We start from the raw sequence: 14,449 nt of genomic DNA on the forward strand, positions 1-14,449 counted from the left end.
AATGTTCCAGAGGGTCCAGCTGCTGTCTCTGCACACTGCCGGGGTCTAACTTCATCCCTCTCGGCAGCTGCAGCTTCTTTCATCTCGTCCTCTCATCTTCAAGGTCGTGGAAAGCCAGGGAACGACTCCTCTCCTCCATCTTCTCTTTTCCTGTATTTACCCGACATCCCTGCCACGGGTTAAAAAAGGTCAGACACAAAAGGAGCCTTACCTTTTTAATCCTGGCTTGCCTCCGCTGCTCGCTCAAGCCTTTCCCCAGCCCCTTCTTAACTCAGAGTCTTCCTGGATGGAGTGGGCATTTCTCCTGGACCTGTAGGAAGCGGCAGTGCTCAGTCTTCCCTACCCACCAGCCTGCTTGCTTCCAAGCACAGAGATACCACTGCCCTCCGCCAAGACCTTGGGTCTCTTTCTTCCTGCACAGTGACCATCCCAGGGCTTGATGAGTAGCGAGCGATGCCCTTCACTGAGAACCTGGGCCGAGCAAGCCAGGAGGAGCAGCTGGTATCTGATCCTTGGCACACTGGAAGCAGCCCTGGAGCTTTGCTGAATGGAAAAGTCTTAGCTTGATTATAAGCTCTGCTCATGCCAGGGCTCACAAAGCCAGGCTCATGCTATGATTACCTCTCTTTCTATTCTTACTAACAGGTACCATTTATTGCACGCCAAGTGTTTACTTATTAAATCTCCATCACCATCCTGTAAGGTAGGTACTCTCATTATCTTCATTTTGTAAATGAGGACAGTGAGGTTTGGAAAGGTGACATCCACCCTGGTTAGAGGGCAAAGACCTGTCACAACGCTGAGGTAGCCACGGAGGCCCCCACTTCATTGGTTCTTACAATCACACAGGGAAGATTTCAGCCATGTCACTCCGAGTAGCAGACATGAGTTTATTGAAGAGGTGAGAGCAAGGGAGAAGGGAACATTCTCCAGGGAGAGAGTGGGTCCTCTCACCATGAAGGACGGCACAGCCCCCCTGCCTTCCACCTTTATTGGAAGTCCCAGGGAAGCTTCCAAAGACCCTTTCCCAGGTCCATCTCTTTGGACTAACAGCAGAACGACATCAGATTTTCAAGATCCCCCTGTGCAGGACAAGTCTAGGTCACTTTGGCCCATGCTGACCAGCTGACCAGTTCTAATTAGAACCTGTTCTTCAGATTTTATCTTTGGGGAAATTCTTCTTTTTTCCCCCGAGGTCTGGGATTTGGTTTGTGTAAGGGTCACACACACACACACACACACACACACACACACACACACACTTTCAGGAAAACTTGTGTTCTTTTTATCAGCATTTCGGGCCTGCATTGCTACTGCAGATAACAGGTTGTTTGCTGAGGAATGTACCATATCCTGTTGATTTAAGCCAAGCAGGGTTGCAGGTAAATTGCTTTTTTTAAAAAAAAGAAAGCACGGGGAGGGGTCAGCACAGTGGACCAAGTTTATAGAATATTCCCTTAACTTCAAGTTCCCACTGCTCACACCTGTCTGTTCTCTATCCTCCCCGCACACATCGTCACTGCTGGCCTGGACCTTGGCAGCAGTCTTCCTGCTGATCGCCCTGCTTCCACCTGGATGCCCTGTAATTCACTCTCCACATGGCAGCAAGCTATACACCCATTTGTCAAGTGTTCACTTCTTTGTACCCCAGTGCCTTTGCACTATCTATTCCCCCATCTCCCTAAAATGCTTTTCCTCCAGGTCACCTCTTCATCATCATTCAGGTTTCAGTCAAAGAGGACTTACCTCACCACCTTCTTAATCATGTCCACTTGCTGTCCTAGTCTACATACTATATCCCCACATTTCCAATATCTAGAATAGTATATAGCACATAGTAGGTGCTCAGTAAATATTTCTTCAATAAATATTGGTAAACTAGCTCAATGTTATGTGCTGATCAGGGTTGGAGCAGGGAGTTAAATTCGGGACTGTCTTACCCTGAACCACAAAGTGTGTTTGTGTGTAGCTTGGTTCAGATGAAGGAAGAGTGAGAGGAGAGCTGCCCAGGACCACTCCTAGACAACTTGCCAAGGGTCCAAAAGTAAATCCTTCAACTAGAAAACCAGGGGGCAGGAAGGCCAGGTGAGGGGTGACCTACAACCTGGGAGGGCAGTGAGCACCAGAAAAGAGGAGAGAAGAGATGGAGAGGCAGACCTGGGGCACGGTTAGGTCCTGAGGGGATGCAGACCAAAGGCCAGGACCTCTGCTGTGAGCACTGCTTGGCCGTGTGAGCCCCAGGCTAGACTTCCAAGACCCCTTAGTCCTGCCAGTCATGGACTCTTCCTTCCCCTTCCACAGAGACACCTGAATGGAGGACTCAGGTCCAGTTCTCAGACTGGGATTTGGTTTGAGGGACAGGCTGGATGAACTCTCTTCAGTTCTGCAGGGTGGGAAGGGAGTCTTACTCTGAAATGCCCGTGGTTAGGTCAGCTGGGGCTTTCTCACGTGCGCCATGGTTTCAATAAGATGTTTACTTCCTCACCCACGACCAGGTAAAACTGGAGGTCAGTGTTGCCTTCTATCTGCAACCAGGGAAAGGCCACTTTTGATTTACAGCAACCTGTCTGACAAGCCCAACACTCAGTTTACTACTGAGCCATTTCTGGGGAAATGGAAAGAATAGAGTAGACACTGCTTCTTTCTAGGACATCAGTGATGGAACTAGGAGAGAGGACACACAGAGGAGGCACATGGCTAAGAGCCAGGTCAGGATCAGTCCAGACAGACTCATGTCCAGATCCTGACTCTGCGACTTCCTGTCTGGGCAGTTGTTCTGAGCCATCTAAGTCCCAGGTCACGTGTGTACATGCCCAATTGTGCCCGCGTACCTGACAGCACTGTTAGGAAGGAATGGCAAGACACTTATGAAGTGTCTGGCACCTACATGCGCAATAAACGGTGGTAGTAGTAGTTATTGTCGTTGTTAAGGGAAACAACCTACAGGTCACATATTAAGAGGCATAAATAAATAAATTCCAGGCTAATGCTTAACAGCCGAGAAGATCATGATAAAGACATGTCATTGAACAACACTGTGGAGGCAGATTTCTTGGAAAGGTGAGTTTTAAAGTTAGGAGATGACTCAAAATATCAGCCATATTATCTCAATGGAAACCTTGATAATGATTTCTAGGGCTTCTTGACTTTTTTCTTAAACATCAGAGTGCAAGGAGAAAATGGTAATATTTCTTCTGCACAATGGAACCAATGACACAGGCTATTCCCAGTGGGAAGAGACACTGCCAGGAGCTGTCCTGACCCACCCAAGCACTTCGAGGACTGAGGGACTCGGCAGCTCAACAAACAGGTAACCTGTATATGGCTCATCAATGTGCCATAGCACACCTGTAAGGAAGCTCTGACTTAGAACAAGCTTATCAATTGACGTACAAGAAGAAAGATTTGGAGGGCAAATGTGCCTTGGCAGAGATCTCCTTTGGACCAACATCAAGGGAAAAACTGGTCTCTGCACTATATTGTCTGTCTTAAAAGACAGGAGGGCATGGGGGGAGAAGATCAAGGAGCTCAGTCCAGAGCAAGAGAAAGATGCTAACTAGCATAATAGAAAAGATACGACCCAGCATTGAGCATTCACAGTGCACTGGCCTTGTGCTGGGTGCTTTAGGTGCCTCACCTCATTCAGTGATTGGGACCACTCTGCAAGAGGGCACCGTGTTAACCAAGTTGTCATGCTGGCCTTGATGGTCACAGAGAAGCAATACCAGGGGGTCTGTCACAAGTGCTATGGCAGTCACATGCACCTGGACCAGGAAGCAGGCTGATTCAATGGCCTCAGATTTCCACAGGGCCAGAGAAGACAACCCTCCTGGGAGGAAGAGAAGACACTGCCCCATTTAAACCATCTACCCATTTTCCTCCCCTACCTTCCCTACCTGTCGCTTTCATGAGAGCGACCTCTGAACTTGACCCTGCTACCTTGCCCACATGCGTCTTCTGCATTCCATCTCCCAGGTAAGAGGTATATCAGCATCGCATACACTCTACCTGCTATTTGGAATTACCAGCCAGGATTCTTGTGAGCACCAGCAATAAGGAAGTAAATCACAGACACTCAGATTAACCACTGGTTTACTTGGTATGCCTAGAGCCCAAGCCTGGCTCTGCCATCCAGATCTGTGGTTAAAGCCCTGACTGGTCAGACCATCTCCCTTGGCCCCAGTCTTTGAATGTACCTAGTTCTGTCGGGTCAAACTGCCCTCCCACCGCTGTGTGATAGCCTCTCCTGCCAGCCTCAGGGCCCCTCTCTGCTTGTGTTTTCTTGGGTGTCCCCCCACCTGGCTGAATCCAGTTTTACCTTCACCCTCACCTCAATCCTCCCAGCATTTTAGGAAGCCCTCTTGGCAGTTATCTGCCAAGTGCTGTTTCTCCAATCACTGTGGTCAACTTTTGACTACTTCCTGTGTGGTGCCAGCTAAACACAGTTATCACTTACAGATCACCTAGTAGGACTAGGAATAAAATCCAACCGGCTTTGTCCCTGCTTCAGCCAGGAGGAGACCTAGAAACCAGCAGTAAGAGGAGCAAGATCTCACCTCACCCAGGGACAAGCAGACAAGAGGTATAAAAATATTTGCATGATAGGAGACCCAGTTCCCACCAGCACACACAGCCTTACTGAAGAGAGCTTGAAATAGAGGCAGCCTTGGGGTGGGCAGGCCTTGGGCAGAGCCCTGAGGCTCCAATGGGCCGTGATAGGACTCACTACAGGAAGAGCAGTCCCCAGGCCTTAGTCCAGAGTTAACTGGCGATCTGTTCACAGAGCTCAGCGACACCACAGACAGCACACTGAAATAGGCACAAGGCTTCTCATCATAAGAAGGAAGCTTGTCATTCATTTTTAAATTTTAAATGAATTCAACTTAGACTAACTGCTTCTAGCCCCTCTCAGTTCCCAACCCAGCACTCAATGCTCTATGCAAATTCTACTTGGCAGTAACACACTTGGGAGGGGGTGCTGGGCCCATTGAAAGTCTTGCACTTTTGTTCCAATTTTGGACTATGCTCCACCATCTCTGCAAAGTTCTGGGACCAAAGACAACTTCAAAGGCAGGCTGGGATACCTTATCCCTATCTAATAGGAATGCTGGGCACCCACAGACCCCCTCGGGTCAACCCCAACCCCAGTATTTAAATGCCAGACCCTGAAGTTCTCAGGTCTCCCAGTATTTAGGGTCCCAGCTTCCCTCCTGGAACACATACCCATTTATCTCCTCCTTCTGCAGTCTAACTCTTAGAGTCCCTTAGTTATGCTGATGTTAGGAGCAGACTGTAAGAATGGTGCTGGGCCTAGACTCCTGAGTAAGATCACACATAAGGTCCCCTCTACATGAGCCCTCCAAGTTTCACATGTGGGTCAGACCTCGGCACTTGGTTCTGAGCACCTGATGGCTCACATGGGAGGATTAACCAGTCATCTTTGTGCCCCAAGCCTCAGGTCCTTGGATAGTTATCCCTGACCTCTTTTTCCTTTTCATATTTGGTCCATGCCACACCCCTAGCAGTAGCCTGCTGTGGTCAAAAAGTCAGGGATTAGGAGTTGAGGTCCTGATTCCTCTACCCTCCCCTGCCATGAGATGGACAGGCCATGACCTCTGCTCCCTCCTCCACTAAGGGAGGAGGAGACCAGGTGAACAGTAGATCTCTTGGTTCTAATATTCTAGAGAGGCATAGTGGGTTGTAACAATCTCATTCTATTTGGTCAGGATCCCAGAACAGTCAGCTAAGAACCAATCCTGGAGTCACTCTTGAGATGCCTATTCCCACATTATTTCCAGGGGACCAGGGAACACTTACATAGACTGTTCCATCGGACAGCGCTGGCTTGGAAATTATCCATATCCACATTTCTCCACTCAATTAGACTGATTGATATCTTGAAGGATGGGAGCCTCAGCACCCTCATCTTTGGGTCCCCAGTGCCTTGTCCTATGTTTGGGATCAAAATTGTGCAGACATTCATGGGATTGATTTGTCTGCTGGCAAGAAGCCTAACTTCTAGCTGGCACCTGGGTCCGAAGGTCGGACTGGGGACTCTATAATGGAGAGTGGGTCCGTATGGGTTGAGGGGAACCCATCCTCAGAGGTGGTGGCCAGGAGCCCAGCAGCTGAAATGGAAGGTGTCACTAATCCATCTGTACTCTGTAAAGACCAGCCAAAGAAATACCTGACAAAAGCTGGAGCCCAGTGGGAGGGAAGGAGCAGACACCACCCATGAGGGAAGCCAGCAGAGGGCGCCTCCTTCCCCACCTCCACAGGGAGCTCCAGCTGGGCAGCTGCCTCGTTAGCAACAGGAGGCAACCCTGCTAATTACCAAACCCAAACTTGGGATTTGCATTTTTATGAAATGCTCACACAGGAGGCAAATCTTTTCCCTTAAAAAAATAAAAAAAGAAAGAAAGAAAGAATCAAGATGGATAGGGGGAGAAAAAGCTCATACCAGTACATACTAATTCAATCTAATCTTGGTCATTTCAGTTTCTATAAGAAAGTGCTTTCATAAAGCTACAAAGCTAACATCCATAACTCTCCAGTTTCCCCAGACAGGATACCTCTGCATTAAGTTTCCCATTTATCTTCGGAGATGGCAAATCATCCATTTATAATGGGATCTAATAAAGCGAGCTCCCCTTGCAGTCCCAGCTGCAGGAATGCACCTCAGATCCAGAGACGCTGCTGCTGCTTTGGGCCGTAACTGTTTCATCTTCTTGGGGATCCCTGACTAGGCAGGCTGGGTATGCAGTTGCCCGGGCATCTTATGCAACAGACTGGGCATGTGTGTTGGGGGTAGGGAGCACAGCCTGCAGGTCCAGGTACCGTACTTTCAGCCCATAGACAGACAGACTCACACACACACACGAGCATGTGCGTGTACACACTCCTATAGCCAGTGGAAGAAGAGCCAAGCCTTGTTCTCTAAGTTTAAGGCAGGGATGTTTGCAGCAAAGGGGACAATTTGGGAATGGTCACTTGCCAATTTTAAGGTTTAGCAGACTGATTCAGAGGCTCAGTTGAGCCACAAAGGACAATGTCCCATTGTCCCAGGGTGAGGTCCCTGGGAGTAGTTTCTGAGCTGGAGTTTCAGCAGCAGGGTGCTTACTTAGGAATGTCACAGTATCTGTGCCAGTAGCAAAGGGCAGGAAGCAAATCCGGGCAGAGAGCAGAATCCAGCTTTCATGCAACCCAAGCACAGCATTGGCCAACCCCTGCAAGGAGCTCAAGAATATTGAAGGGTTCTTTGCAACCACCTCATGTCCAGGCAAGATGGCCAGGCCTTCCTATGCACGTACGATCTGTTAGTAGATGAGGGTGACCCCAGAAGGGACCCAACCATGAGTAGGAGGTATTTACTGCAAAAGTGCCCCTTAGGGGCAAACTGCCATCCATTTTCCCAGCAGCTAGTCAACAAGTTCTTCATTGACAGGGGAAATGGGCAGCAATTACAATATCTGCTCTACCTACTGAATGAACTGTGTTCATCTTAACTCCCCAACCATCAGAAAATACAAGTTCATTATACTTCACCTGTGGACATCTAGATAGTGGTTCCAGTCCGTGCCCAGGCTTGTGGGGTATCAGGCAATGAGCCAGCTGGCTGCCTGCTCAGTGTTATGCCCTGAACTTTCTCTGGGCAGGTGACATAGAAAAGACTTTCAGGCTGGGCTTGATCAGCTGCTGGCTCACCAGCTGTGTGAAATTTGGGACCCCCCTGTGTGGATTTGAGAACCCAGCCCTGCCTAGAGCTGGCACCATTTGAGGGGTGAAGAAATCAAACAGAGTCACATCAACAAGCCCTGATGGAGTCTTCTAAGCCAAAATGCCAGCACTGTGCTTTGATAGGCATAAAAGGAGCTTATATAGACAGCTTCCAGGGAACCTCTGACCTGGAAGGAAGGCAAGTTGAGCATCCTCTACTGTCTCAGGTGAGTGGGAAACATCCTGCACCCATCCCTGGCTGGGACAGGAAATTCTCGGCAGAATCCGACACCATTTCTTTTCTTTTTTTTTTTTTTTTTAATTGTAAACAAATGGGATACATGTTGTTTCTCTGTTTGTACATGGCGTAAAGGCATACCATTTGTGTAATCATAAATTTACATAGGGCAATGTTGTTTGATTCATTCTGTTATTTTTTTCTTCCCCCCACCCCTTCCACTCCTCTTTTCCCTCTATAGTCCTTCCTTCCTCCATTCTTGCTCCCCTCCCTAACCCTAACTCTAACCCTAACACTAACCCCTCCCACCCCCCATTATGTGTCATCATCCACTTATTAGCGATATCATTTGTCCTTTGGTTTTTTGAGATTGGCTTAACTCACTTAGCATGATATTCTCCAATTTCATCCATTTGCCTGCAAATGCCATAATTTTATCATTCTTTATGGCTGAGTAATATTCCATTGTATATATATACCACAGTTTCTTTATCCATTCATCAATTGAAGGACATCTAGGTTGGTTCCACAATCTGGCTATTGTGAACTGAGCAGCTATGAACATTGATGTGGCTGTATCTCTGTAATATGCTGATTTTAAGTCCTTTGGGTATAGGCCAAGGAGTGGGATAGCTGGCTCAAATGGTGGTTCCATTCCAAGTTTTCTAAGGAGTCTCCACACTGCTTTCCAGAGTGGCTGCACTAGTTTGCAGCCCCACCAGCAATGTATGAGTGGACCTTTCTCCCCACATCCTCTCCAACACCTGTTGTTGCTTGTATTCTTGATAATCGCCATTCTAATTGGGGTGAGATGGAATCTTAGGGTGGTTTTGACTTGCATCCGACACCATTGCTGAGTTCAGTGGGAGTCCAGCAGTTATGAGTATTAGAAATGGAGGCGGGAACCCAGAGACCCCGGCTTGCTCATAGGGCAGGATCCCGTGCCTTGCCTTGGGTTCTCCTAGAAGCAGACACAGAGATCAGGGTCCAAGGGTACGTCGTTCATTCTGGAGGTAAGATCAGGAAATATCAGCAGGGAGGTGAGGGAGAAAGACAGGAGAAGAAAGGCGGCCATTGGAGTGTTCATTATTAAGCAGTTCCCTCTGTGGGAAAGCAGAACTTAACCCTGTGGGGAGCACTGGGAAACAGAGGAGAACATGGTCTCGTGATCCCATCCAAGGCCAGAGGGAACTGGGACCTTTACATACCAGCTCCAGGCAGCCGTCAGTTAGGAGTCGCTCCCAGGACCATCCATGCCTTGGCGCTTCCAGCTTGGGCAACAAACTAGACTCTGCGGCACAGAAAGTACCCTGGCAAGGAGCTACCAATGCCAACAGTTAAACCTGTGTGCACTGAACTAATAGGGGAAGGCAGATATGGGAAGACCATCCTTCGGATACGCTGCACCCTCTGCCCCAGGGTGTGCCCACATAGCCTCTGCTTATACATTCCCAGTGATGAGGAGCGTAGGATCTCACAGGGCCCCATATTACTTTCTTGGACAGTTCTGTTTCTCAGAAAGTCAATGCTTAGGTCAAGCCAAAATCTGTTCATTGCCCAATCTTTCTGGTACATTCCACTTGAACCAGGATAGCTCTGCTATCTCCCCAGCATCCTTGCAGAACACATGGCCCATGTTATGTTAAGTGAATATTTTTGAACGAATGCATGAATGCTTGTACGTGTATCTGGCCACCGCCTCCGAGGAGTCTACAACTTTATCCTGTTTCTGATTTCCTATTCCACTTATTACCAACGCGAGCAGATCTTCATTTCACCATGTGTTTAAGCCCATAGCACAGTGCCTGGAACAAAGCTGAGCTCCAGGGTTCGCTCTTATTCATTCAACAAACATTAAGCAAAGTCCCACTTTGTGTCAAACACTCTAGGGCTCTGGGCTCTGGCTCTCTGAAGCATAAAACTGTTAAGATGGAGGGAGAAGGCAAAAAAATACCAGTGATTATTAGGATTTTAGGAGATGATAGGTGTTTAATCAGAAACCATGGACAAATATGTGCACACACACACACACACACACCCTTGCCCATAACTCAGTTGCATGTTGCCTATAACAGAGTCAAATCTCCCAATGAAGACATGGAGGCCTGGCCAGCCCATGACACACAATCTTCAGAATAATCAGCCACTTGCTCTCTCCCACCAATGCCCTTCAGAAAAAGATGTACTGGGCGATTTTACTCGCAGACCCAGGTGCCATGGTGCCTGCTGCCCATTTGTGGAGAGGCGCTTGGCCCTCAGAGCCCCTCCTATAAGGAACAGCAGCTCCCTCTGCCATTGGTATTTCCTTGGAGGTGCTTCTGTGTGTGGAGTTGGGGGTAGCAGATTAGCTCCCCTTCCTGAAATACAGCTCGGGCTCCAATGCCAGGAAGAGCGAGCTGGAATCAGCAAGGCGAGTTAAGCTTTCTGCCTGGAGCCGCGGGCTTAGCGGTGCAGATTACAACAGCAGGTGATGAGCGACGTTAGCCGCTGCTGTGGAGACTGTGAAAATCCTGTTACAGGGCAAAGGCGTTTTAGCTACAGCTCCAAATTTCAAAGAATGATTGAGTTGGAACGTGGCAGGCAGGAGGCAACTGGGGACCAAAGTTATTTGACTTAAACTGAGAACCAGCCTGAGGGGGCTGCTGGAGTCGAGAATTCCAGTGAGGGACCCAGGTGCACCACCCCTCCTGCATGGTCCCCTGGGTAAATCCTCGTCCTCTCGCCCAAATACACGCACGCTCCTTCCAACCGCCTCCCCTCCCTCCTCTGCCCGTCCATCAGCATAAGGAGCCTCCATCTGCCTTGAAATCTATCTTCCTCACCAATCTGTAAGCTCCTGAGATCAGAGCCTGTGGTTTCTTCAACCCCGTGGGGTTTAGCACAGCTCCTGGCACATGTAAATGCTTAATAAAGTTTGTCAAATGATCAATTGGTCACTGCCTAAAAGCCACATCTTCCTTGCCTTGTTCTGCCTGATTTCTAGACTTCCCCCACACACCCCCACTGAGCTCTCCTGGAAATTCACATCATTATGCAGACGTCCCGGGTTCCCTGGAAGAGAAGTAGCGCCTGGCTAACAGACCGAAATCCAACTGCAAATGAGACACTTAGGGCGAGGAAAAGATTTGTTAAAACCAACCCTGGAAAAGAACGAGCCTTGAGTATTTGCTTTACCCTATTAAATGGGGAAATGATAAAGCCACAGGATTTAGGGTCTCTCCTAGAGTCTTTCAGTCCAATACCCCTCCACCAGCACCTCATCATCCCCAGTTCCCCTCCCCACATATCGGTCCTAATTTTCCTTTAACAGGAAGCAGTTTGACATAGTAGAGCATTTGAGCTTGGAGGCCATGAGGGAACCGGGTACAAATTCTAGTTTTTCAAGACACTTAACCTTTCTGAACCTCTGTTTCCTCATCTGTAAACTGCCAAACTTATAATCTATCACTGAGAGAATGTCTGTAAAGAAACTTCTCAATGGTTCACATACAAAAGACATTAATCAAATAATAGTGACATCGTTAGTGTTGAATCCCAGTTCTCCATATCTTATTCTGAGTGTTGCCCTGCATCCGTATGGAAACCCAGGTTACAGAGAGCTCCAGGTCCTTCGAGCTGATTGATCCTCCCAACAACCCCACATGAGGTGAGTGATTACTATTTCCTATTTCAGAGGGGACACCGGAGCGCCAGGAAGTCACCTGCCCAAGGTTGCTTGACTAGGAAATGCGAAGGCTAGAACTGGAGCCTCGGTATTGAGATCAGAACCCCGAGCAGCTCCCCACGTCAAGGGACCTCCAAGACGGGAATGGCTGGTCCTCACGGGGATCCTATCGCAGAGGGCGTCTATTATCCAGCAGACAAGAAAAGATGAAGGCAAATCTTTGTGTTTTTTTGCTCCCTTCCTTCCTTTCTTCCTTCCTCGTGATTAAGCACTTGCCATATGCTCAGTCGGCTCGTAGTGAATATGTGGGATATAAAAGATGGAGGCTATCTGGTCCCTGCTGAAGACAGCTTACAGCCCAGCTGAGGAAATGAAATGACTAACTCAGAGCAAAGGGCCAATTCCCAGCACATACAAAATCCACGTGGGGTCAGAGGGCCAGTGTCGTGGTCAGCAACGCCATGAAGCAAGGAGGAAAGTTTCTGGCTCCAGAGACCCTGGAATGGTGAATGGAAGTTACTCGGAGACAGACTGCCAGGAAGGAGCCAGGCAGAGATGAAATGAGCTGCCTAGGAGAGCGAGTTCCCTGTCTCTGAAGGCGATCAAGGAGTGTCCGGGTGACACTCCCCAGCCCCAAGACTCTCCACACTGATGACAGTTCCTGTTGAGTCCATTGTAAGAGAAGCAAGGGGGATCCGTAAAGGTCAGCTCACATTGTCTCCGGAGAAACTGGAGCTTCTCTGAGCAGTGCGCAGATCAACTGCTCCCCAGCTCAGCTTAACAGGGCTTCAGTCCCCTCATCTCACATAAGCCGTCCTCCCCTTCAACTTCGCGAGCATGGCTCCTCCAGGCCAAGATTTAGAGTAGCGGCCGCCTCTCCCTCCAAGGGAAAACAAAGGAGAAGGCATGCAAAGACCAACTGAAAATCCCCTTGTTTGCTCTCCTCTTCGGAGTCTCTGCAGAACACCGCTGGCAGTGTCCCAGACAAACAGGAAGCCAGCCTCCACTTCTGCTGTGCCCTTTGCAAAGGCGCCCGTCTACATCTTCTCCCCCAGCAAGGTCCTGTGCTCTCAGAGCGGGGAAAGGCACCGCAGGCCACCAGACACGGAGGCGGATGGCCTCTCATTTTTCCTCTCTCCCTTTTCTCAGTGCTTTGAAAATGAAGGGGCCTCCAAGCCGTCTGCTCCAGGGATCTTCCTATACTAAGCCAAAAGGCTGTCACCCCTAGGATCCCAGAGCTGGAAAGGTGTCCTTACTGGTTGTCTCCTCCAGCCTCCACATCTACAGTCTCCTGAAGACGATGCAGCCATGTCGAAGCTTCAGGGACTGCCTGGGCTGGCCACCAGTTGAGTTCTCCTGCCTGAGTTCCTGGGAAGAGCTGCATTGCTACTGCTGAAAGTACTTTAAACCTGACCATTTCCCCTCTACCTTCAGGAAATACAGCTCACAGAGCCTGTGCAGGCACTCAACACCCCCAAAAGATAGCAGGAAGAGGAGGTTTTGAAGTTCGCCAGTACTGGATTCAAGTCCTAGCTCCTGCAGCAGGAAACAACTCCACTCTGGTTTGTGACATAACCTCTCCCTGCATCAGTGTCCCGTGTTAAAGAGAGGCGACACTTGTCCATGCAACTTACAGGACACAGAGACTCTGGCTTCTAAGTAGAAGTTCCCTTTTCCACCTTTGCTGAGGACATACTAAGGGTGGGAAAGAGAGGGAAATGAGCTTTCCCAAAGATTAGTCCCAGGATATGGTTCCTATTGGCCCCATTTGCTGCTTTCCATGATTTACCACGAAGTGAGAGGGACAGGGAGGGTGCATCCTTATCCTAAGAGTGAATTGTTTTCTCTAAGATCCAGACACAAGCTGCACAAGCCCTCAGGGAGTTTAATCAACATTTAAGTTTATAGATTGGGTAAAGTAAGTTGCCCTCAATGTGGGTGGGTCTCATCTAATCAGGGGAAAGCCTGAATAGAACAAAGAGGCTGAGCCTCCCCTGAGGAAGAAAGGATTCCTCTGCCCCAGCCTTCAACCTGATTCACCAGTATTTTCCTGCCTTAAACAGCAGTGATGACTCTTCCTGGTCCTCACGCCTGTCAGTCCTGAGACTGGAGCTGACACCCTCAGCTCTCCAGGGTCTCCAACTTGCTGCCTCACCCTTTAGATTTGTGCCTTGTCATCCTCCATAGTCATGTGAGCCACTTTCTTATAAGTATTTGCATACCTATGACCTTCTGTTGGTTCTGTTTCTCTAGAGAGTTCTGGTTAGTACAGAAAGGGTCCTACTCAACATGGGAAAAGATGTTCCAACTCTCTGAGTTGCCCAGCTCTGGAGATGTGCTGCCCAGCGGGGAGAGGGAGGGAACTGTGGAAGCAGGGCTCTGACCAGCTTCAGGCATCCAGGAGGGAGATGAGTCTATATTTCCCAAAGACCCATCCATCTCTGCATCTGTGCTTTCAACACAGGGACAGGGAGGACTTGATGTGGCCATCATCTTTTTCACAGATGTCAGCCAGGCTGGTGCACCCAGAACAAAAGGGGCATGTGCGATCCACTTCCTTCCTCAGCTTTCCCCTTCTGTCCACGCTCCACCCTCTGTCCCCTTGGATCACGTGAAAAGTGAGTTCTTCCAGTTCCCAACCCTGATGCTGAGAGATTGTGAGGACGGGCAGCAGAGAGGAGAGTGGGAAGAAACCCTGGAGGCCTGGGAGGCCCCAGGAGTCGGGATGGCATATCTGGGTCAGTTGAAAGGAAGCAGGAGAAGGAGTCCCTGCACCTGACCCCATTCCCCAGATCTGTAATTCAGAATCACAGGGCGGCTTGAGGGTCTTT

This window comes from Sciurus carolinensis, chromosome 11, assembly GCF_902686445.1.
Source record: "Sciurus carolinensis chromosome 11, mSciCar1.2, whole genome shotgun sequence".
Taxonomy (NCBI): domain Eukaryota; kingdom Metazoa; phylum Chordata; class Mammalia; order Rodentia; family Sciuridae; genus Sciurus; species Sciurus carolinensis.